The sequence below is a fragment of the Heterodontus francisci genome, unplaced genomic scaffold (assembly GCF_036365525.1).
Source record: "Heterodontus francisci isolate sHetFra1 unplaced genomic scaffold, sHetFra1.hap1 HAP1_SCAFFOLD_216, whole genome shotgun sequence".
Classification (NCBI taxonomy): domain Eukaryota; kingdom Metazoa; phylum Chordata; class Chondrichthyes; order Heterodontiformes; family Heterodontidae; genus Heterodontus; species Heterodontus francisci.
The window spans coordinates 491232-516490 of NW_027140566.1; the positions used below are offsets into that span (position 1 = coordinate 491232).

General features: G+C 47.5%; 1 long non-coding RNA gene across 1 annotated transcript; it reads left to right on the forward strand.

Annotated features, from left to right (window-relative positions):
* The first annotated feature begins 13180 nt into the window (after positions 1 to 13180).
* On the forward strand, positions 13181 to 24599 carry LOC137360164 (uncharacterized). The gene is made up of 3 exons (XR_010971744.1): positions 13181 to 13426; positions 15352 to 15477; positions 24393 to 24599. It is a non-coding gene; the product is annotated as an uncharacterized lncRNA (long non-coding RNA).
* The last annotated feature ends 660 nt before the right edge of the window (positions 24600 to 25259 follow it).

The window sequence follows — 25259 nt, forward strand, 5'->3', positions numbered from 1 at the left end:
CTCATCTACATAATTCTTAAATGTCGTGAGGGTTCCTGCCTCTACCACATCTTCAGGCAGTTCGTTCCAGACACCAACGACCCTCTGGGTTAAAATTCTTTTCCTCAAATCCCCTCTAAACTCCCTGCCCCTTACTTTAAATCTATGCCCCCTGGTTATTGATCCCTCAGCTGAAGGAATACGTTTCTTCCTATCTAACCTATAAATGCCCGCAGAATATTGTATACCTCAATCACGTCCCCCCTCAGCCTTCTCTGCTCTATGGAAAACAACCCGAGCCTTTTCAGTCTCTCTTCATATCTGAAATATTCCAGCACAGGCAACATCCTGGTGAATCCCCTCTGCAATCGCTCCAGTACTATTACATCCTTCATATAAGGTGAAGGCTAGAACTGTACACAGCACCCTAACTGTGGCCTAACTTATATTTTATACAGCTCCGTCATAACCTCCCTGCTCTTATATTCTATGCGTTGGCTAAAAAAGGCAAGTATCCCATGCGCCTTCCTAACCACCTTATCTACCTTTGCTGCTGCCTTCAATGATCTATGGACAAGTACACCAAGGTCCCTCTGACCCTTTATTTCCTAGGGTCCTACCATCCATTTTATATTTACTTGCCTTGTTAGCCCTCCTATGCATCACCTTTTCAGGATTAAACTCCATTTGCCACTGCTCCGCCCATCTCACCAGCACATCTATATCGTCCTGTAATCTAAGGCTTTCCTTCTTCTCTATTTACAATACCATCAATTTTAGTGCCATTTGCAAGCTTACTAATCATACTTCCTATATTCACATCTGAATCTTTAATGTACACTACAAACAGCAAGGGTCCCAGCACCGATCCCTGCGGTACAACACTGGTCACACGTCTGCACTCCCAAAAACAACCCTCAGCCATCAGCCTCTACCTCCTGCCACTCAGCCAAATTTGGATCCAATTTGCCAAATTACCCTGGATCCCATGGGCTCTTGCCTTCTTAACCAATCTCCCATGCGTGGCCTTAGCAAAAGCCTTACTGAAGTTCATGTAGACTACAGAATCCACTTTACCCTCATCGACACATCTATTCACCTCCTCGAAAAATTGCAATCAAGTTTGTTAGACAGGATCTTCCCCTGACAAAGCAATGCCGATTACCGCTGATTAATCACTGCCTCTCCAAGTGAAGATTAATCCTGACCCTCAGAATGTTTTTCCCAATAGTTTCCAAACCACTGATGTAATTATCTTTAAGATCCCTGCTCCCCTTCCCACATTCAGTGGCCTCTAGTCCTCTGGAAACTCTCCTGTTTCCAGAGAGGATTTTAAAATTTGTGTCAGGGCCCCTGCTATCTCCTCTCTTGCCTTATATAACAGCCTGGGATGCATCTCGTCTGGGCCTGGGGATTTATCCACGTTAAATCCCACTAAAACAGCTAATACTTCCTCCGTTTCAATGCTAATTTGTACAAGTATATCACAATCCCCCTGCCTGATATCTATGCCTACATCCTCCTCCTCCATCGTCAAAGCAGATGAAAACTAATCACTTAAAACCGTACCTATATCCTCCGGCTCTCCACACAGATTGACACTTTGGACCCTAATGGGCCCGACTCTTTCCCTAGTTATCCTCTCGCCCTTAATATACTTATAAAACGCCTTGGGCCTTTCCTTTCCCTACACATTCTACCGAGCTTGAGGGGCAGAATAGCCTGCTCCTGCTCCTATTTTCTATGTTTCTATTCTCCTCTATGGCCTCCACTGTTTTTAGCGCTCGAAATATGCCACAAGCCCCCTTCTTTGCTGATCCAATCCTCGAGATCCTTTGACATGCAGAGTTCCCTGGGCTTGTTAGACCTACCCTTCATCTTTACGGGTACGTGCTGGCTCTGAACTCTCACTATTTCCTCCTTAAATGACTCCCAATGGCCTGATGTAGACATTCCTTCTATTAGGTGCTCCCAGTCCACTTTAGCCAGATCCTGTTTTTCATATTGATATTGGCCTTCTCCCAATTCAGTACTTTTATTTCCGGTCCCTCCTGGTCCTTTTCCATAGCTACCTTGAATCTTACAGATTTATGACCACTAAGCCCGAAATGCTCCCCCACTGGTACTTCTATTACTTGTCCAGCTTCATTCCCCAGGATTAGGTCCAGTACTGCCCTTTGTCTTGTCGGACGTTCTGCGTACTGGCTCAAAAAACTCTCCTCTATGAATTTTAAGAACTCCGCCCCCATTCAGCCATTTCCACAAAGAATATCCCAGTTAATATTGCTGGAACATGAACTCCCCTACTATAGCCCTATCAGTGTTATACCTGCCTGAGATTTGCCTACGTATCTGCTCCTCTACCTCTCCCTGACTGTTTGGAGGCCCGTCGTACACTCCCAGCCAAGTGTTTGCCCCTTTTTTTGTTTTGAAGTTCTACCCATATGCCCTCATTTGAGGATCCCTCTAAGATATCATCCCTCCTTACTGCAGTAATTGACTCCTTGATCAACAGTGCAATGCCACCTCCTCTTTTACCCCCTCGTCTGTCTCGCCTGAAGATTCCATACCCTTGAATACTGAGCTGCCAGTCCTGCCATTCCCACAAATATGTTTCTGTGATAGCATTAATATCAAAATCCCATGTGTTAATTAATGCCATCAAATCATTTGCCTTGCTAGTAAGACTCCTCGCATTAAAAAAATAGATGCAATCCATCCTTGCATTATTCGCTCGTGCCTTAACAGGTCTGTATTTGCTCTGCCTTCCAAACTCACTTAGATTTTCTTCTTTATTTGACTGCAACATCCCGACTGTACCTCCAGCCTTATATCATTGCGCTGCCAAATTAGTTTAACCCCCAACAGCAACTCCCCCCCCCAACCCCAACAGCACTAGCAAATCTACCAGCAAAGAGGTTGATAAAACACACACACAGGCACACACACACCGATCAGACCCCAGGCACTGAGCGAGACAGATATATAACCACATACACAGACTGACAAAGGGAGCAACACACACACCGACCAGACCCCAGGTTCTGAGCCAGACAGATATACAAACACACAGACAGAGAGATACACACAAACACACACACACACACAAACACACGGTGGGATGGGAACCTTTGCAAAGAGTCAGAGGAGGGACGATCAAAGACAAGGACAAAAGACAGTAAGAGGAATAGGAAAAGTGAAAGGCAGAGAAATCAAGCGCCAGAATCAAACATGGCCACAGTGAAAAATAGTGGGAAGGGGCCAACTAATGTTTTAAAAACAAGCTGTGTTCCTTAACACGTGGGGCATTCACAATAAAGTGGATGAATTAATCGTGCAAATAGATATAAACGAGTATAATGCAGACGGGATTATGGAGACATGGCTGCAAGGTGATCAGGGATGGGAAATGAACATCCAGGGCTATTCAGTATTTTGGAAGGACAGACAAAAAGCAAAAGGTGTTGGAGTTGCATTGCTGGTTAAAGAGCTTTTTAATGCAATAATCAGGAAGGATATTAGCTCTGACGATGTGGAATATGTATGGGTAGCGCTGAGAAACTCTAATGGGCAGAAATGGTTAGTGGGGGTTCTATATAGATCCCCGAACTGCAGTAGTGATGTTCGGAATGGCATTAAACAGTAAATTGGAGAAGCATGTATTACGGGAACATTTGTATTTTCGGGTATCTTTAATCAAACTATAGAGTGGGCAAATCAAATTAGTCACAATACTATAGAGGAGGATTTTTGGAGTATAAACGGGATGGTTTTCTGGACCAATACGTTGAGGAACCAACTAGGCAAGAGGCCATCCTAGATGGGTATTGTGTAATGACAGAGGAATAATTGACACTCTGGTTGTGCGAGACCCCATGGGGAAGAACGACCATAATATGATAGAATTCTTCATCAAGATGGGGAGTGACATAGTTGATTCTGAGACGAGGGCCCTGAATCTTAGTAAAGGAAACTATGAAGGTATAAGGCGCGAATTGTCTATGAGAGACTGGGAAACGTTACTTAAAGGGACGACGGTGGAAAAGCAATGGCAAACATTCAAAGTGTGCATGGATGGACTGAAACAATTGTTTATTTCTGTCTGGCGCAAAAGTAAAGCGGGAAAGGTAGCCAATTCATGACTTACAAGGGAAATTAGAGAAAGCATTCGATCCAAGGGAGATGCATATAAATTCGCTAGGAAAAAAACAACAAACCTTCGGATTGGGAGCAGTTTCGAATTCAGCAAAGGAGGACCAAGGGATTGATTAAGAAGGGGAACATAGAGAATGAGAGCAAGCTTGTGGGGAACATAAAAACTGACTGTAAAGGTTTATATAGATATGTGAAGATAAAAAGATTAGTGAAGACAAATGTAAGTCCCTTACAGTCAGAAACAGGGAATTTATTATGGGGAACACAGAGATGGCTGACCAACTAATTGTATACTTTGGTTCTGTCTTCACAAAGGAGGACACAAATATCATACAAGCAACGTTGGGGAACACAGGGCTTAGTGAGAGATGGGAACTGAAGGAAATCAGTATTAGTAGAGAAATGGTGTTGGGAAATTGGTGGGATTGAAGGCTGATAAATTCCCAGGGCCTGATGGTCTGAATCCCAGAGTACTTAAAGAAGTGCCCTAGAAATGGTGGATGCATTGGTGGTCATCTTCCAAGATTTGATAGGCGCTGGAACAGTTCCTACAGATTGGAGGGTAGCTAATGTAGCCCCACTATTTAAAAAGGGAGGTAGATAGAAAGCAGGGTATTATAGACCAGTCAGCCTGACGTCGGTTGTTGGGAAATTTCTAGAGTCCATTATCAAAGATTTTATAGCAGAGCACTTGGAGAACAGTGGTAGAATCGGCCAGAATCAGCATGGATTTATGAAAGGGAAATCATGCTTCGCAAATCAACTGGAATCCTTCGAGGATGTAACTAGCAGAGATGATGGGGGTGGGGGGGGGGGGGGGGGTGGGTTGGGGGAGGTAGCCAGAGGATGTGGTTTACTTGGACTTTCAGAAGGCATTTGAAAAAGTCCCACATAAGAGATTAGCATTTAAAATTAAAATTCATGGGATTGCGATGGATAGAAAATTGGTTGGCATACAGGAAAAAAGGAGTAGGGATAAATGGGTCTTATTCTGAATGGCAGGCAGTGACTAGTGAGGTACAACAGGGACCAGTGCTTAGACCCCAGCAATTCACAATATATATTTATGATTTAGATGAGGGAACTAAATGTCGTATCTCCAAATTTTCAGATCACGCAAAACTGGGTGGGAGGATGAGTTGTGAGGAGGATGCAGAAAGGCTTCAGGGTGATTTAGACAAGTTGAGTGAGTGGGCAAATGCATGGCAGATGCAGTATAATGTGGATACATGTGAGGTTATCCAATTTGGCAGCAAACGAAGGAAGACAGATTATTATCCGAACGGCTACGAACTGAGAGAGGGGAATATGAAATGAGTGCTGTGTGTTCTCATACATCAGTCGCTGAAGGTAAGCATGCAGGTCCAACAGGTGGTAAAAACTGCAAATGGTATGTTGGCCTTCATAGCGAGACGATTTGAGTACAGGAGCAGGGATGTCTTGCTGCAATTATACAGGGCCTTGGTGAGGCCCCACCTGGAATATTGGGGGCAGTTTTGGTCTCCTTATCTGTGGAAGGATGTTCTTGCCATAGAGGGAGTGCAGCGAAGGTTTACCAGACTGATTCCTGGGATGGCGGGACTGATGTATGAGGGGAGATTGAGTGGGTTAAGATTATATTCGCTGGAGTTCAGAAGAGTGAGGGGGGATCTCATAGAAACCTATAAAATTCTAACAGGGCTTGACAGGGTAGATGTAGGAATGATGTTAACGATGGTGGGGGAGTCCAGAACCAGGGGTCATCGTCTAAGGATACGGGGTTAACCGTTCAGGACTGAGATGAGGAGAAATTTCTTCACCCAGAGAGTGGTGAGCCTGTGGAATTCGCTACCACAGAAAGCAGTTGAGGTCAAAACATTGTATGTTTTCAAGAAGGCATGAGATATAGCTCTTGGGTTTAAGGGGATCAAAGGATATGGGGCGAAAGCGGGAACAGGTTACTGAGTTGGGTGATCAGCCATGATCATAATGAGTGGCGGAGCTGGCTCGAAGGGCCGAATGGCCTCCTCCTGCTCCTACACACATACATACACCGATCATACCACACGCACTGAGCCAGAAAGATATACACACACACACATGCACTGATCAGACTGCAGGCACTGAGCTAGAGCGATATAGATACCCACACTCACAAAGAAACAGACAGACACAAACACACAGCACACATGCATACATTAACACACACACACATACGCACAGGCACACACCGATCAGACCACAAGCACTGAGCCAGACAGGTATGCAAACAAACACACAAACACACAAGCACTGATCAGACCCCAGGCACTGGGCTGGAGCGATATACAAATAAATGCACACAAACAGAGACTGACACTACACACCCACAGACACTCACCAAACAGACCGGGGGCACTGAGGCAGACAGTTATACCAACAATTAGACACAAACAGAGACATACACAAACACACACACACCGATCAGAACACAGGCACTTAAACGGACAGATGTACAAACACACACTTACCAAGAGAGACAGACAGGCACACACACATAAACACACACACACAAACACTCAGCAGACCCCAAGCACTGAGCCACACCGATATAGAAACACATACAAACACAGACACACACAACACACCCACAAATGCACACCGATCAGACCCCAGGCACTGAGCCAGACAGATATTCAAACACACAGGCACACACAAACAAACACACAGATCAGACAACTGGCACTAAGCCAGACTGATATAGAAACACACACATTCACCCACACACAAACATAGACAGACAGACAAATACTCACCATACACACACCAATTAGACCACAGGCACTGAGCCAGACAGATATGGAAACACATGCACATAAACACATACACACATATACACAATCGCACACACACACTTATCAGAGCCCAGGCACTGAACCAGACAGATATACAACCACATACACACAGAAAGACAGAGAGACACACACACTATCACACCAGTCAGAACCCAGGCTGAAAGCCAGACAGATAGACAAAGACACACACACACACATTTACATATACATACACACACACACATCAATTAGACTCCAGGCACTGAATCAGACAGATACACAAACACATAGACACAAACAGAGACAGACAGACTCACACACAAACACACACATGCGCACCGATCAGAACCCAGGCAGCAAGCCAGACAGATATGCAAACACAGACACACGCCACACACACACCAATCAGAACCCAGGCACCGAGTCAGGCAGACATACAAATAAACACGCACACACACACAATCACACCAATCAGAACCCAGGCTGTGAGCCAGACAGATATACAAAGACACACACACACACACAATCACACCAATCAGAACACAGGCTGTGAGCCAGACAGATATACAAAGACACACACATACACACACCGATCCGACCCCAGGCACTGAATCAGACAGATGTAGAAACACATAGACACAAACAGAAAGAGACAGACTCACACACAAACACACACACGCACACCGATCAGAACCCAGGCACCAAGCCAGACAGATCGACAAAGACAAATACACACACACACAAACATACACCAACTCACACAGGCCAGCTTTAATGAAAGCCCAACCTGCAGCTGTTGGGGCACTGATTTCCACAATCCCTACCAGCCTCGAAACGTAGAGAGGCAGCATTGACAGATTTAGTGGTTCGAATGGAAAGGAGCTTTGTACGGATCTCTGCTGTCCTTTAGTTTTCTCTCATGCAGATCAGTGAGATATAACATACAGCCCCATGGGAGCAGACTTGTGCTATGGGAGCTGCAGGCGGTGTCCTCTTTCAAGAGGGAAGTGCATCTGCGCCCTTGACTGTCCCTCGTTCGATGCCCATGCAGGCACCACCAAGTTAGTCGAGATGCACCAACCAGAAGTCAGTCCCACTCTCAGTCGCACTGCCCAAAATTCTGGTTGTAAATATCTGCAGTGCCATTTTTACCACTGCAGTAAGCGTCCACCACGCTGAGGTCAAAGGGGCGGCTCTGGAATTAGAAAACACACAGCGTTCAGGAAAACACTATTAGGTGGCACAGGAATGAATATTAATTTGAGTGCAATTTGTGAACGTAATATTAGTTCAACGTATATCCGTGTCAATTTGTGCAGATTGTTTTGTTAATAACTTTAGTTCCTTCACAGTGTGGGCATGTGAATGCCTCATGCAGGGATTTTCTCTGTCCAGGTACAGTGGAGATCAGAGCTAAATGTAAGAGAAGAATGATGTTCGTGGATCATTGGGTGCAGGGGTGGGAGGAAAGGGTATGGGTAGCATTTCAATACATCCAACATTTAATAACTTGTTCTCAGACTTCTCATGTTACTCGCTGCTTCACCATGCAATGCCAGGCACCACATGGTCAGCTTTTGGTGTGGTCTCCAATTCTGCCTGCACGATGACAGTGCAGTGACTGGCACGATAGAGCCATCTCTCAGTGTGGGCTCCAGGTCTGGCTGCTGAGACAGGGCAGTGGGAGGGAAATATAAAATATCTGTCAAAGAGGAGAAGTGCTTTTGTCATCCCCCAATGTGATGTCCCTGTCTCACTGCAGTTGCTGTCTCCTCATCACTATCTCCATCTGCTGGTGTCCCCATCTCTTTTCAGTTACTGTCCTCTCCCACCATTTCCATCTGCTGGCGTCCCTCTCTCACTGCAGTTACTGTCCCCCTCTCACCATCTCCATCTGCTGGTGTCCCTATCTCTTTACAGTTACTGTCCTCTCCCACCATCTCCATCTGCTGGTGTCCCTGTCTCCCTGCAGTTACTGGCCCCTCTCACCATCTCCATTTCTGGTGTCCCTGTCTCACTGCAGTTACTGACCCCTCTCACCATGTCCATCTGCTGGTGGCCCTGTCTCACTGAAGTTACTGTCCCCCTCTCACTATCTCAACCTGCTAGTGCCCCTGTCTCACTGCACAGTGACATAAAACCACACCGCAACTACTCTCCATCCATCCATCTATCTATCTATCCCCTGGGTATTGCCTGTACCAGTACATCTGAGGGATACTGGTGCCATCCACGGTGCATTTCCGCTTCACCTGCTCCGCAGGAAATTTGGAGACAGCGGTGGTAGTCTGGTGGATCGTCTGTGAGTTCACATCTGGGAAAGAGACAGTGAGAGGAGGAGATTGGTAAACAGGGACATTCAGTCCAGTGGAGAGAGTTAAAGAAAGAATGAGAGAAAGAGGGAACAAGTGAAGAATTAAGTGGTGCTATTGTTGATACAAACCCCTTATGATGAACCTGGGTGATCAGAGCCAGTAACAAATACATCTTTTATTTTAAGCTGCCCTCTGAATCAGCAAAGGGGAGGGAGCAGGAACGATGAGTGTTGCCAATAACCAACCCACTCCTTACAAGTAATTGGGATGAACAGGAAGAACATTAGGAAGTGAGGCAGAGATGGTGACGTTCATTTTCCACGTCAACAAATCAGAATGCAGAAGATTGTCAATGCCTCTCTTTCTCTCTTTCTTTCTCGTTGTTTCTGACAGGGAACTTGTGGGAGTGAAAGGAAGATTGGGAGAGGAAAGGAAAGTTATTAGCATTATTTTTGTACGTCACACTCACTTACAATGGAACAGGATTATCAGACCCAGTGGCAGATACATCGTTCACTTCAACTTGTTCTCTTAATAGACATAGGAGTGAGAGCAGGAGCTTAGAGTCTTGTGAGGGTCCAACTTCACTCTCTACAAATCATTGGGAGGAACATGAAGAGCATTAGGAAGTGGTACAATATTGGAGACGCTCATTCCTCCTGTCAACAAATCAGAATTGAATTGGTTGCCAATCTCCTTCTCTCTCTCTCTCTCTCTCTCTCTCTCTCTCTCTCTCTCTCACCCCCCCTCTCTCTCTCTCTCTCCCCCCCTCTCTCTCTCTCTCTCTCTCTCTCTGTCTCTCTCTCTCTCTCTCTCTCTCTCTCTCTCTCTCAGTTTACCTTCCGCTCTCTTGCTCTCTCTCTGTCTCTGTCGCTCTCCTCATGTATCTAGGGTTATGTCTCCCACTCTCCCCCTCTCTCTGACTCTCTCTCTCTCTCTATCTATCTCAGTCTATCTTCGCTCTCTTTCTCTCTCTGACTCTCCCTTTCTCGTGTATTTAGGGTTATATCTCCCACTCTCTCCTTCTCTCTGACTCTCCCTCTCTCTTACTCTTGCTATCTCTTCAGTTCTTTCTCTGTCCCTGTCTCTCTCTAGCTCTGTCTCCCTATCTGTCTCAGGCTCTTCATCTCAGTCTCTCTTTCTCTCCTTCTCTCTCTCAGTGTCCCACTCTCTCTCTCTCTCTCTCTCTCTCTCTCTCTCTCTCTCTCTCTCTCTCTCTCTCTCTCTCTCTCTCTCTCTCATTATGTGTCTCTTACTGTCTCGCTTTCTTTGCCTGTATCTCTGTCTCTCTCTCTGTCTCAGTCTCTTTAACTCTGTCTGTCATATTTCCTCTCACAGTCCTCTCCCACTCTAGATCTCTCTCTCTCACACACACTCTCTTTCTCTCTCTGACGAAGTGGGTGTCTTGTCCTGTTGATGTGTATCAAGCTGAGATCTGCATGATCTCCTGCTCTTTCAGTTTTCTCACGAAATCTTTCTCGAAGTCACTCTTCGTTCCATGGTCCTATAGCTGTCCCTGTGGAAAAAGAAAACACAGGGTCAGTGCATAAAAACATATCTTATTGCCATTGATTCCTGATAGTTACAATCTCAGTTCTGGTGGCATCCTTATGAATCGTTCTTTGCCCCTTTCTTCACTGCCTGCATCTCTAATCTCTCACTGCCACTCTAACCTGTCTTTTCTTAGGCATGACGTCCTGCAGTTACCTCCGACATCCCTTCCCCCTCACTAAATGTAAAAACTAGTCACTGCCATCTGAAAACGGACAGATGGTTTCAGCCTTAACTCTATGGGAGTTTGCAGGGAACATTCGCATGGAGGATAGGAGAAATGTGTGGGTGTGCCGGGTCTAGAGGGGCTGAATGGCCTCCTCCTGTTTATTGTGTTCTGGATAAACACTGTACCAGACGGTTGCATCTTTCCTCATCCCAGGAAAAGAAGACACTGCTCCAGTGGATAAAATCCAAATCTTTTTGCTGATATTCTCTCCTGATAGTTGCAACCTTTCAGTTCTACTATCATCCTTGTTAATCATTAATATAAAGATAGAAAGTTTTACAATACAGAAGGAGGGCATTCCTTTCATCTTCGCCAGTGTCTCAACATTTAGTTTCTGAGTTTTATTTTAACCATCTCTTATTGTCACAAAAACGGTCACCCTGCAGCTCCCAGTCCACTGATGGCTCGTGCGTAGATTTCTCATCCTCAGACTCAAATCCCTCATTGACTTCGGCCTTCACTACCTCTGAACCAACTCCAACCAAACACCCCTCCGAGATACTGTCTGCATGTTTGTTGGTGTGTCTCTGTGTGTGTGTACATGCGCATGTTTGTGTCTGTTTTTGTGTATCTGTACTGAGGGAGCAATGCACTTTAATATGTTGGCACTTTTCCAACGACTTTCCAAAGTTTATTTGCACCACATGTAAACGCCTCTCATTGAACCAATCAGACACCAGGTAAATAAAACCTCAGTGCTGTCAGCAAAACACAATTGGCCCTTTTACCCCTTCTTGTTTGCTGTCACCAATTAACTCAGGCCTTGTTAACTGTTCAGGGGCCGTATTTAGAGACACATCACTCTCGGAGAGAAATAATGAATGAACACAGTGTTGCGAGGGGCGCTGTAAGGGGGCCTGGGGAATAAAGGCTCCCTCGACAAATAATATATAAAAGGGGCCTGGGGTTAAAGGCTTCCTTTAAAAACAAACGGGGTTAGATACAGAATAAAGCTCCCTCTCCGCTGTTCCCATAAAAAAGAAAGAGAAAGCGGGGTTGGCTGTTGCTTGATTGAATGTGCTGACTGCTGGTTGCAGCAACGAACCTCAGCTAAAGAAGAAAAAAGGGGCGCTATATTAAACTGGAGCTGGGCCCCACTGGGAGATTACAGCACCATCGGAGGTGCAGTAAGGAGAGGGTGATGTACTCTCGGGAAGCAGTGTTAGGGGAGAGCTTCACAATCAGAGCATCATTCTTCCCACATTGCAGTTGTACAGGGTCCAGGAGTACTGTGTACAGCTTTGGTCTCCTTATTTAAGGAATGCTATGTATGCATTTGAGTGAAGGTTCACTAGGGTGATTCCTGGGATTTCGGGATTATTTTATGAGCAGAAGATGAGAGGTCTAGGTTTATGTTCCCCATGGTTTAAAACAATGAGAGGATTTCTCATTGAAACAAAGACAATTGTTAGGGTGTGGTAGATGCAAAGAGGACCTTTCCCCTGGGATAGAGAGTCCAGATCTAGGGAGTCACAATTTCAGGATAAGGCGTCGGCCATTTGGGAATGAGATGAGGAGAAAACAATTCCTTACTCAGAGGGTTGTAAATCATTGGAATTCTCGACCCCTGAGAACTGTGGTTGCTCAGTCGTTGAGTACAGTTAAGACCGAGATTGATAAATCTTTGGATTCGTAGAGAATCCAGGGATATGAGGATTGGATGAGAAGGTGGAATTGAGGTTGAGGAACAGCTGTGAGCCTATTGAATGGTGAAGCAGGTTCGATGGGCTGATTGGCCTGTTCCTGCAGCAGTTTAATGAGTTATATGCTCCCCTGCCCATCCTGTTCTCCATTGCTCTCTTGCCCTCCGCCTTTCCATTCCCCCTCCTTCTCTCACTCCTCCCTCTGCTCTGTGTGTGGACAGTGAGGGGGTTCAGTGACAGAACCTTTCCTGAGCTCAAACGTTGAGCTTAATCTCGTTTGGTCTGGAAACCGTGAGAGCAAAGGGTTTCTCCATATCTGCTCAAATTAATCCACCAATCATCTAAAACACCTCAATTAGATGACACTTTATTGTTTTATACTGAAGGGAATGCCAGTCTAGTTCCACCAAAATGTCCTGATCATTGAACTCCTTCTGCTCAGGTATCATTGCAGTGAACCTGAACAGCACCCCTTCCAAGGACGATGCTTTCTGAGCTCTGGTGTACAGAACTGAATGTAGTTACTCCACATGGGGTTTAGTCAGAGTTTCCCAGAATTGTGGTATATCCTTGACCCCTTTTCATCACAGCCCACTTGTGATTTAGAAAGCGTCTGGTGGATCTGCTCAGGTTTATTTTGGCAGCGGTTAATTCAACAGGAGTTGAACTTAAATCACAGTGTGTTTGTCATCCTGTCAGACGTACATTGTGAACATTAGACTGCCAACTGTTGGTGTTCGAAGCAGCAGAGACTGATCGAAGGTAAAGTATAAATTATAATCACAGAGAAAATGGGTGGAATATTTCATGGTGCCAGCTGATCGTAGATGACATTGTATAAGGACATGTAGAGAATTGTAAAATGTATTCTTGGGATGCAGGTAACCCTGGCATGGAGCAGCACTCTCTCAGTACTGACCCTCCGACAGTGCGGCACTTCCTCAGTACTGACCCTCCGACTGTGCGGCACTCCCTCAGTACTAACCCTCCAACAGTGCAGCACTCCCTCAGTACTAACCCTCCAACAGTGCGGCACTCCCTCAGTACTAACCCTCCAACAGTGCGGCACTCCCTCAGCACTGAGCCTCCGACAGTGCAGCACTCCCTCAATACTAACCTTCCGACTGTGCGGTGGTCTCTCAGTACTGCCACTGCGACAGAGCGGCCCTCTCTCAATATTAACCTTCTGACAGTGCAGTGCTCCCTTGATACTGACACTCCAGCAGAGCGTCCCTCCCTCAATACTAACCCTCCAACAGTGCGGTGCTCCCTCATGTACTGACACTGCGACAGTGCGGCAGTACCTGAGTATTGACCCTCTGACAGTGTGGCGTTCCCTCAGTTCTGACACTCCGACAGCACAGTGTTCCCTCAGTACTGACCCTCCGACAGTGTGGAACTCCCTCAGTGCTGACCCTCTGACGGTGCAGCACTCCTTCAGTACTGACCCTCTGACAATGCAGCACTCCCTCAGTACTGACCCTCCAACAGTGCAGCACTCCCTCAGTACTGACCCTCTGACAGTGCAGCACTCCCTCAGTACAGACGCTTTGACAGAGAATCACTGCCTCTGTACTAACTGTGCAGCAATCTCCTCCTGCCCCTTCCATCCTCCCATTTTCTGTAACCTCCTCCAGCACCTATGACTCTCATTATCTCTATAACTTCCTCCCGCCCTTGCAACTCTTCCTGCCTCTGTAATCTCCTCCAGGCCCTACAACACATCCTGTCTCTGTAACCTCCTCCAGCCCCTAAAACCTTTTCGATCTCTGTAACCTCTTCCAGTCCCTACAACCCTCACTTTCTCTGTACCCTCCTGCAGCCCTTATGACATTTCCTTTGTCTGTCAACTCCTCCAACATCTACAACGTTCCCTACCTTGGTAACCTCTTCCAGGCCCTGCAATGCCCCCTATCTCTGTAACCTGCTCCAACCCCTACAATCCTCCCCATCTCTGTTGCTGTAACCCTCCCTGTCGCTGTAACCTCCTCCAGCCCAATACAACCCTTGTTATCGCTGTCACGCTTACAAGAATTGCACTGATTAAACATAATGGCCTAAAACTGAGGAGTTATAAAAACCGGACGTTACTATTGTTCAAAAAAAATTGGACAGTGTGCAAAACATCGCTGCTTGTGTATTCAAACATGGCCACACTGTCTGTTTAGAATGAAAAATCCCTTCAAACCGAGAGATGTCAATTACACCCAGCCTACACCCATTCTAAAACATTCCAGAATAGAATGCTTTCTTCTGAAATAAAGAAGTGGTAAAGTAGTCATTGCCGGTCACTACAGGGTAGAAAATCCCTCTTTCCCAGCAGAGGTGAGAGGTAACAAACATTTACCTTAAAAAGGCAGCTCTAGAAAGAGTCTATCTCTGTCTCCCTATCTGTCACTTTTGTCTCTCTCTCTCTCTCTCCCCGTCTCTCACTCTCTCTATCTCCCTGTCTCTCTCCCTCTATCTCTATCTGTCTCGCCCTCTCTCTCTGTCGCTCTCTCGCTCTCTCTCCATCTCTCTCTGTCTCCCTGTCTCTCTCTCTCTCTCTCAGTTTCTATCACTTGATCTCTATCTTTCTCTCTGTATCTTTGTCACCCTATTTCACTCTCTGTCACTCTCGCACTGACTGGGTTTTCAATTGGACACTCTGCCCTTTGCTGACCTCATTGCTTTGCTCTCTCTTTCAGGAATTGGAGTGTGCTGGCAGATCCCACAATGTGGACTCTCTGCTTGTTCATGTTGGTGCTGTTCTGGATCCCTGAGTCAGATGCGGCTGCGCTAAATGGCAATGTCTTGGCTGAAATTGTCTCACAGTAAGTGTATTTTACGTCAGCCTTGTTAAAGCCGCTGGGAGAGCTGGTGACTGCTCCCAGTCACAGGGTTCAGCCTCACCCGCCTTGCCTGGGGTAGGCTGGAACTTAACTGGAGAATGACAGCTGGTACAGGGAATGGTCTGGAGCTGTGACAAGGGCCCAGGTCTATTATCCTGGGAGGAGTCTCCACTCTGTCACAGTGAGGAGGGGGAGCAGGGCCGAGTCCAGTGAAATTGAAAGACAATGAAACAACAGAGAGGGGAAGGAGAGAGAGAAAGGACTCAAAGTCTTAATCAATAATCTTACTCACTGACCCCACTCAGTGACTCCACTAACGGACCCCGCTCACCGACTCCACTCACTACCCCGCTCACTGACTCCGCTCACTAACCCCGAACACCGACTCCACTTACAGACCCCGCACACTGACTCCACTCACAGACCAGGCTCACCGACTCAACTCACAGACGCCCACTCACTGACCCCACTCACTGGCCCCACTTACTGACCTCACTCACTGACCCCGCTCACTGACCGCACTCACTGACCATGCTCAATGACTCCACTGACTGACCCCACTCACTGACCCCACTCACTGACCCCACTCACTGACTAAACTCACTGGCCCCACTCACTGACCCCGCTCAAAGATTTCACTCACTGACCCTACTCACTGACCCCGCTCACTGGCCCCGGTCAATGACTCCACTCACTGACCCCGCTCACTGACCCCACTGAAGTACTCCACTGACTGACCTCACTCGCTGACCACACTCACTGACCCCACTCACTGACCCCGCTCACTGACCCCGCGCAATGACTCCACTTACTGACCCCGCTCACTGACCCCACTCATTGATTCCAGTCACTGACCCCACTCATTGATCCCACTCACTGACCCCATTCATTGACAAAACTCTCTGATCCCACTCACTGACTCCACTCATCATTCCACTCACTGACCCCACTCACTGACCCAACCCACTGGCTCCATTCACTGACCCCACTCACTGACCCCACTCACTGACCCCACTCACTGACTCAACTCACTGATCTCGCTCAATGACTCCAATCACTGACCCCCTCACTGACCCCACTTCTTTCTCGCTCGCTCCCTCTCCTCTCTCTCCTCGCTCTCTCTCTGTCTCTCTCTTGCTCTCTATCTCTGTCTGATGTTCTATTTATCTCTGACTTCCTGCCGCTATTAATCTCTCACTCTCTTTCTCCTCACTCATCTCTCTCCCCGCTCAACAGCCTGTCCATCTCTCTCTCCCCTGTCTCTCTTGCTCTATCCTTTTTCGGTTTATCGCTGCATCTGTTCCCTCTCTCTGCCTCTATTTGTAAATGTCTCCATCTTGTTCTCCCTTTTTCTGTCTCTATCTGTTTCTATGTACCTGTCTCCAGAGCTCTGCCTCATGACTACTGTATTGAGTGTCCTGTCTGGAAACAATAGCAGATGGACGATTCCCAGGAAAACAGTGCAAATGATTCTATTACTCTAGAAATCTATCTACCTCCATTTTCTTCTGTTAATAATACAGCTTTCTGCAGATCACTCTCTATAATAATCCCTCATTCACCAGATCACTTTCTATAATAATCCTTCATTCTCCAGATCACGTTCTATAATAATCCCTCATTCTCCAGATCACGTTCTATAATAATCCTTCATTCTCCAGATCACTCTCTATAATAATCCCTAATTCTCCAGATCACTCTCTATAATAATCCCTCATTCTCCAGATCACTCTCTATAATAATCCCTCATTCTCCGATCACTCGCTGTTATAATCCCTCATTCTCCAGATCACTCCCTATAATAATCCCGCATTCTCCAGATCACTCTCTGTAATAATCCCTCATTCTCCAGAGCACTCTCGATAATAATCCCTCATTCTCCAGAGCACTCTCTATAATAATCCCTCATTCTCCAGATCATTCTATATAATAATCCCTCATTCTCCAGATCATTCTATATAATAATCCCTCATTCCCCTGATCACTCCCTATAATATTCCATAATTCACCAGATCAATCCCTATAATAATCCCTCATTCTCCAGATCACTCTCCATAATAATCCCTCATACTCCAGATCACTCTCTATAATAATTCCTCATTTTCCAGGTCACTCTCTATAATAATCTCTCATTCTCCAGATCACTCTCGATAATAATCACTCATTCTCCAGAACACTCTCTATAATAATCCGTCATTCTCCAGATCAATCTCCATAATAATCCCTCATTCTCCAGATCACTCGTTATAATAATCCCTCATTCTCCAGATCAATCTCTGCAATAATCCCTCATTCCCCAGATCACTCTCTATAATAATCCCGCATTCTCCAGATCACTTTCTGTAATAATCCCTATTTCTCCAGATCACTCTCTATAATAATCCCTCATTCCCAGATCACTCTCTATAATAGTTTAGTTTAGAGATACAGCACTGAAACAGGCCCTTCGGCCCACCGAGTCTGTGCCGACCATCAACCACCCATTTATACTAATCCTTCACTAATCCCATATTCCTACCAAACATCCCCACCTGTCCCTATATTTCCCTACCACCTACCTATTCTAGTGGCAATTTATAATGGCCAATTTACCTACCAACCTGCAAGTCTTTTGGCTTGTTGGAGGAAACTGGATCACCCGGAGAAAACCCTCGCAGACACAGGGAGAACTTGCAAACTCCACACAGGCAGTACCCAGAATTGAACCCGGGTCGCTGGAGCTGTGAGGCTGCAGTGCTAACCACTGCGCAACTGTGCCGCCCAAATAATCCCTCATTCCCCAGATATCTCTCTATAATAATCCCTCATTCTCCAGATCACTCTCTGCAATAATCCCTCATTCTCCAATCACTCTCTATAATAATCCCTCATTCTCCAGATCTTCTTTTGCCTCCTTGTCTCGGGAGACAATGGGTAAACGCCTGGAGGTGGTCAGTGGTTTGTGAAGCCGCGCGTGGAGTGGCTATAAAGGCCAATACTAGAGTGACAGACTCTTCCACAGGTGCTGCAGATAAAATTGGTTGTCGGGGCTGTTACACAGTTGGCTCTTCCCTTGCGCTTGTCTTTTTTCCTGCCAACTGCTAAGTCTCTTCGACTTGCCACGCTTTATGGCTGCCTGCCAGCTCTGGCGATCGCTGGCATCTGACTCCCACGACTTGTGATCAATGTTCCAGGACTGAATGTCGCGTTTGCAGACGTGTTCAAAGCGGATACTTGGACGGCCGGTAGGACTGAATGCAGTGGCGAGCTCGCTGTACAATGTGGCCCTGGGGATCCTGCCACCTCCCATGCGGCTCACATGGCCAAGCCATCTCAAGCGCCGCTGACTCAGTAGCCTGCATGAGCTGTGGATGTTGGCCGCCTCGAGGACTACTGTGTTGGAGATGCGGTCCTGCCACCTGATGCCAAGGATTCACCGGAGGCAAGCGAAGATGGAATGAATTGAGACTTCGCTCTTGGCTGACATACGTTGTCCAGGCTTCGCTACCGTCGAGCAAGGTACTGAGGACACAGGCTTGATACACTCGGACTTTTGTGTTCTGTGTCAGTGCGCAATTTTCCCACACTCTCTTGGCCAGTTTGGACATAGCAGTGGAAGCCTTTCCCATGTGCTTGTTGATTTCTGCATCGAGATACGGGTTACTGGTGATAGTTGCGCCTAGGTAGGTGAACACTTGAACCACTTCCAGAGCGTGGTCGCCAATATTGATGGATGGAGCATTTCTGACGTCCTGTCCCATGATGTTCGTTTTCTTGAGGCTGGTGGTTAGTCCAAATTCGTTGCAGGCAGCCGCAAACCTATCGATGAGACTCTGCAGGCACTCTTCAGTGTGAGATGTTAATGCAGCATCGTCAGCAAAGCGCAGCTCCCTGATGACAATTTTCCTTACTTTAGTCTTAGCTCTTAGGCAGGCAAGGTTGAACAACCTGCCACCTGATTTATGTGTAGAGAGAATTCCTTCTTCTGAAGACTTGAACGCATGTGAAAGCAGCAGGGAGAAGAAAATCCCAAACTGTGTAGGTGCGAGAACACAGCCCTGTTTCACGCCACTCAGGATAGGAAAGGGGTCTGATGAGGCGCTGCTATGTTGAATTGTGCCTTTCATATTGTCATGGAATGAGGTGATGATACTTATCAGCTTTGGTGGACATCCGATCTTTTCTAGAAGTCTGAAGAGACCACGTCTGCTGACAAGGTCAAAGGCTTTGGTGAGATCTATGAAAGCAACGGAGAGGGGCATCTGCTGTTCACAGCATTTCTCCTGTAGCTGCCGAAGGGAGTACAGCATGTCAATGGTCGATCGCTCTGCTCGAAAGCCACACTGCGCCTCCGGGTAGACACGCTCGGCCAGCTTCTGGAGCCTGCTTAAAGCGACTCGAGCGAAGACTTTCCCCACGATGCTGAGGAGGGAGATTCCATGGTCGTTGTTGCAGTCACCACGGTCCTCTTTGTTTTTATAGAGCATGATGATATTAGCATCGTGCATGTCCTGTGGTACTGCTCCCTCATCCCAGCACTGGAAAAGCAGTTCGTAGAGTGCTGAGAGTATGGCAGACTTAGCACTCTTGATTATTTCAGGGGTAATTCCGTCCTTCCCAGGGGCTTTTCCGCTGGCTAGAGAATCAATGGCATCACTGAGTTCCGATTTTGTTGGCTGTACGTCCAGCTCATCCATGACTGGCAGAGACTGGGCTGCATTGATGCGGTCTCAGTGACAACATTTTCCCTGGAGTGCAGTTCTAGGTAGTGTTCCACCCAGCGGTAACTTTGCTTGCGTTGGTCAGTAATTGTGTCCCCTGATTTAGATTTGAGGGGGGCGATCTTCTTGATGGTGGTCCCAAAAGCTTTCTTAATGCCATCAGACATTCCTCTTATGTTTCCACTCTCTGAGTGCAGCTGAATATGACTGCATAGGTGTTGCAACCAGTCATTTGCGCAGCGCCTGGCTGTTTTTTGTGCAGCGTTTTTGGCTTTTGAGTGCTCCGGATGTTAACTCGCTGGGGGCTTTCTTGTAGTTCAGCAGTGCAATGTGCTTAGCAACTATGACAGGCTCCATCTCTTCAAAATGAGACTGAAACTAGTCTGCATTCCGCTTCACACGTTTGCCAGAGGTGGTCATGGCTGACTCATAGATGACGTCTCTGATGTGCGCACTTAGTCTCTGCATCCCCTGTGGGAGAGTTTTTAAGGGCTTTTTCAAGTGAATTTAGAAATTTTTGTAACAGCTGTTGATAAGAAATTCTGCTCGTGTTGATGCGCAGGTGGCACTTCTGCTTGGAGTGATGAAGCTTCTTTGGTTTGAGTCTATCCTTGCTGCACACCAGGGAGTGGTCGGTGTCACAGTCCGCACTGTGGAAGCTGCGTGTTCTGAACACAGTTTCAGGAGGCCCGCCTTGTGACAATGAGGTCCAGCTGGTGCCTCCACGAAACCTGGTGACAGGGTTTAGTATGAAAGAACGAGTTGGTGTTGCAGAGGTTATGATAGGTACACAACTCAAGCAGTCTCTGTCCATTCTCATTCATCCTTCCAATGCCATAGCGCCCAAGGCACGAGGGCCATGAGACATGGTCGGCCCCAACCCTGGCATTAAAGTCCACTGCCGGACCTGATGTTCGGTATTGCGGATGCTACGAATGATATGATGGTGTTCTTCGTAGAACTGGTCTTTAACTTCATGTGGGGAGCAGAGTGTTGGAGCATAGATGCTCAGTAGGTGTACTGGACCAGAGGCGGTGAGCAGTCGGATGCACAGTATGCGTTCTGAGTCATTTGAAGGTGGCTCTATCATGCTGAGCAAAGAGTTTATGATGGCGAAGCCCACTCCATGCTGTCTTGGTTCTTTAGGATCCCTACCCTGCCAGAAGAAGGTGTAGTCTAGCACTGTTAGAGATCCGCTCGCAGGGAGGCGTGTCTCCTGAAGTGCTGCAATATCCACATTGAGTCTACTAAGCACGTTGTTAATGATGGCGGTCTTCCGAGAATCGTTGATTTGTGTAAGGTCTTCCGACAGGCCAGGACACATAGTTCTGACGTTCCAGCTTGCGAAACGAAGGGCTGGTACCTTCTTTCATTTTTTCATGCTGTTTGGTGCGGTGTTGCAGTCCGCTTTTCGGGCAAAGCCCTGAGCTCCAAGCACCCATAGAAGCAGGTGGACTGAGGAGGGACAGAACCTTATTGACCGGGGGCTGCCCGGTTTGAGGCGGGCGGTAGCTGTCCAGTGAGGTGCGATGACCTCTCTCACCGACAAAGGCAACCCGTGGCGCCGAATCTCTATGCCAGTTGAGCTGGATTTAGAACCCGTAACTGCTGCCTTCTGTGTTGTTTCAGGCGCTGTGAGGCGACTATGGAGTGACCTCTCCCTGGCGCATGCCTGGGCGAATGTATGGCGGTTGTGAGTTGTCCTAAGGTCAAAACCCCCCTCTCGGCCTTTCTGGTGGGTTCCAAAGAAGTGCGGAGCACGACGTTTGGCACCGGTATGGCTGCAGGAACTGCCAGAAACATGCCAAAGGTGACACATGACCGCCGACGGGGTTCTGCCCCGGATCATCTGTTAGGGTTTACTCCTTTAGCCTTGGTCTCTCCCGAGACGCCCACAAGGCAGTGGAGCTGTTAGGGCCCCTGCTCAGGAATAGGTGGATGCTTTTGTGAGGAGGGGATGCGAGGGGGAGGTGTGTAGTGAAGGGTGGGCGAGGGAGAGCTGGGCAGGGGGCTGGAGAGGCCTGGGGTGGGTGCAGCGGATCGGGATGCAGGGGGAAGATGGTGCGAGGGAGCAGCTGGGAAGGGGTTGCGACGGGGGATGGGGTGGGGAAGAGGGTGCGGGGGGTATCTGGGAGGGGGGTGCTGGGAAGGGGAAGCGTGGGGGGGAAGAGAATGCGGGGGTGCAGGGGAAATATAAAGAGATTATCCAGATTACAAATGATTCTGAAAAATTCTGGCTGCTGCTTTCCTGTCACCACGAGAACAGGCCTGGCCCCCACACACTCATTACCAAGGGAACAGGCTCCGCCTCTACTCTCCCATCGCCATGGGTAACGAGCTCCGCCTCCATTCTCCCACCACCATGGGAAACAGGTATCGCTCCCATTCTCGTCACCATGGGGCAGACAATCCTCATCCGTCATCTTGGTTTCAGGCCCGCCTACTGGGCTGTCACCATAGTGACAGATCCTGCTCCGGTCAGTCACCATAGCGACAGGCTCAGCACCCCCGCTCTGTCAGCTAGCGAGATCCGCGCCCTCCACTTTGCCACCATCGCATAATGCCCCGCCACACTGCCCTGTCAGCAGAGCGACAAGCCCCACCCCCCCCCCACCCCGCTTTGGCACCATAGCTTCAGCTCGGGCACCCGCTCAGTCAACATATTGACAGGCACCACCCCCGCACTGTCACCCTCGCGACTGGTCCGTCCCTGCTTTGTCACCATAGCTACAGGTCCGACCCCCGTTATGTCATCATAGCGATAGTCCCGACACTCGCTCTGTCTGCACAGACAGTCCCTGCCGCCCGCTCGGTCTACATGACGTCAGGACCCGCCGCCCCGATCTGGGTCCATAGTGACAGGCCCCGCCCCCAGCTGCTGGAAATAGTCAGTGATTCAGTGCCTGTCATCATTGAATGAGTTTAATAATTGCAGTAAAGGGATATTTCAGCACATTCTTCAACTGGTCTCTGAACTGAGTCTGGGTCACGGCGTAAATCGCAGTGTTTGTGCAGCAACTCAGGAGTTGCAGCATGAAGCCCAATTCCTGCAGAGACACAGCGAGATAAGCAGACACAGACCCCAAATGCTCCATCCTGTTCCATATAGAGTACAGCATTAACAGTGTCCATAACAGAATGAAATTTGCCGAGATAACTAACAGTAAAATGATGGATTTCCTTCGGCTCTCCATCTCTGGGTCTCTGTGACTCTCTCCACTGCTGTTAGCCCGGAGTCTTCTGCGTCCTCTGCTGCTCACTAAAATGTGCCTGACGGTGAGAGCGTTGAGCAGCAGAATCACCACAAATGGGAGCCCTGGGGTTAGAATGTAATGGACGAATTCGATTGTTCCCCAGACATGAGATTCCGCAACATTCTCTGTAACATCACAAAACCAGGGCATGTTACCCAGCCGATACTGACTTGTTAACATAAAATACCAGAAGATGTTCTTTAAACAGCTCAGCATTGTCACTGTTCCCAGCACCACAGTAGCCGTTTTCTCCTTGCAATATTTACTTTTCAGCTTCTGGGAACAAATGGCCACAAATCGATCAAAGGTGAAAGTGACGGTGAACCAGACAGAACAGTCTGCGGCTGCATAAAGCAGGACCGCGTGAATATTACACACGGGGATGAACAACAGGAACTGAAACTGTTCCTGATAAACAATGGGAATGTGTCTCAATATCAGGTCCAGGATAATGACCAGTAGATCCGCCACTGACATGGCCACCAGGTACCGAGTGACACAGTTGGAGAGACCGCACTTTCCCTGAGGCAGGATCCCAATCGTCAGCAAGTTTACTGTGAGGAAGGGAAATAAACAGGTCAACAAGTTAGGAGAAAATTGACCAGTTTGATTTCAAGCTTATTGAGATTTACAAATGTATTCCTGTATCCAGTGATACATTGAAATATTGGAACTGAAAGAACAAACAGGAAGGTGTGTATGACAATGCAAGGCAGGAGAGCTTAACTGACAAAAGGATGATAATGAAATTGTTCAACTCAGTGTGGATCATAATTCTCCCCCTCCCTCCTTTCCCTGTCTGGATTAAAAACTGTTCCTTCTCCAATCTCTCCCAGTTCTGATGAAGGTTCACCGACCTGAAACATTAACTCTGTTTCTCTCTCTCAGTTTCTCAGCTGCCAGAACTGCTGAATATGTCCATCGTTTTCTGTTTTTATTTCAGATTTGCAGCATCTGCAGCACTTTGCTGTTGAAAAGAAAGTTAAAGGCTGGACTGACTGAGAGATTCTTTCACCTGTGACAGGCAGCACGGAATTCAATTATTGCAAAGCAATAATTGGGAATGGGTCCACTACAAAAAGTCAATGAAACAAATAATCTCAATCGTCACTAAGTTAACAAGGGAAATTATCAGGAAATTATACATCAGGTTAGGAGTAAAAAACACAGTTTGAAGGATTTCTGGTAACATTGTGCATTTTGTGACTACGTTCAGTATGTCTCTAATTAATGCACTCGTGACAGGGATTTCTGCTTCCAACAGGGAGTTGAGTTTTGCGGAGCCAGCAGAGTTTGTAACAGCGGACTGAAAATATGAGGTGAGCCCGACTTGGCAATTTGGAGCCCACGTCCGGTGCAATTCAGTGGCGCTCGGGAAATTAACTGCCTGGGACCTTGGTCGACATCCCTTTTAGGATGGGGATCCCACCTGCCAAAGTTACTGAACAATCAGAGGTCCAGCAGCTCAGTAGCATTGGCAACACCATCGGGAACAGTGGAACTGCTAGCACTACACCAGGCCTGTGTTTAGGACCATCGCTGGAGCCCTAGAACCTAGGTAAATGCGGCGAGGACACCAGGGCCAGTTCAATCAGTCGGGGCCACTGCCAGTAATATACTAGGCCTAGGACCAGGAGCACGACTGGAGAGCCGGGACCCGAGGTAAGTGTTTTGGATCGTCTGGGTCTGCTCAGGGAGTGGGTGTTACTGCCAGAACTACTCCAGTCCTGAAACCCGGACTATTACTGGAGTCCCAAATCCCAGAGAAGTTTAGGAGTTCGTGGGAGCCCGTCAGATTCTGGGGCCCACT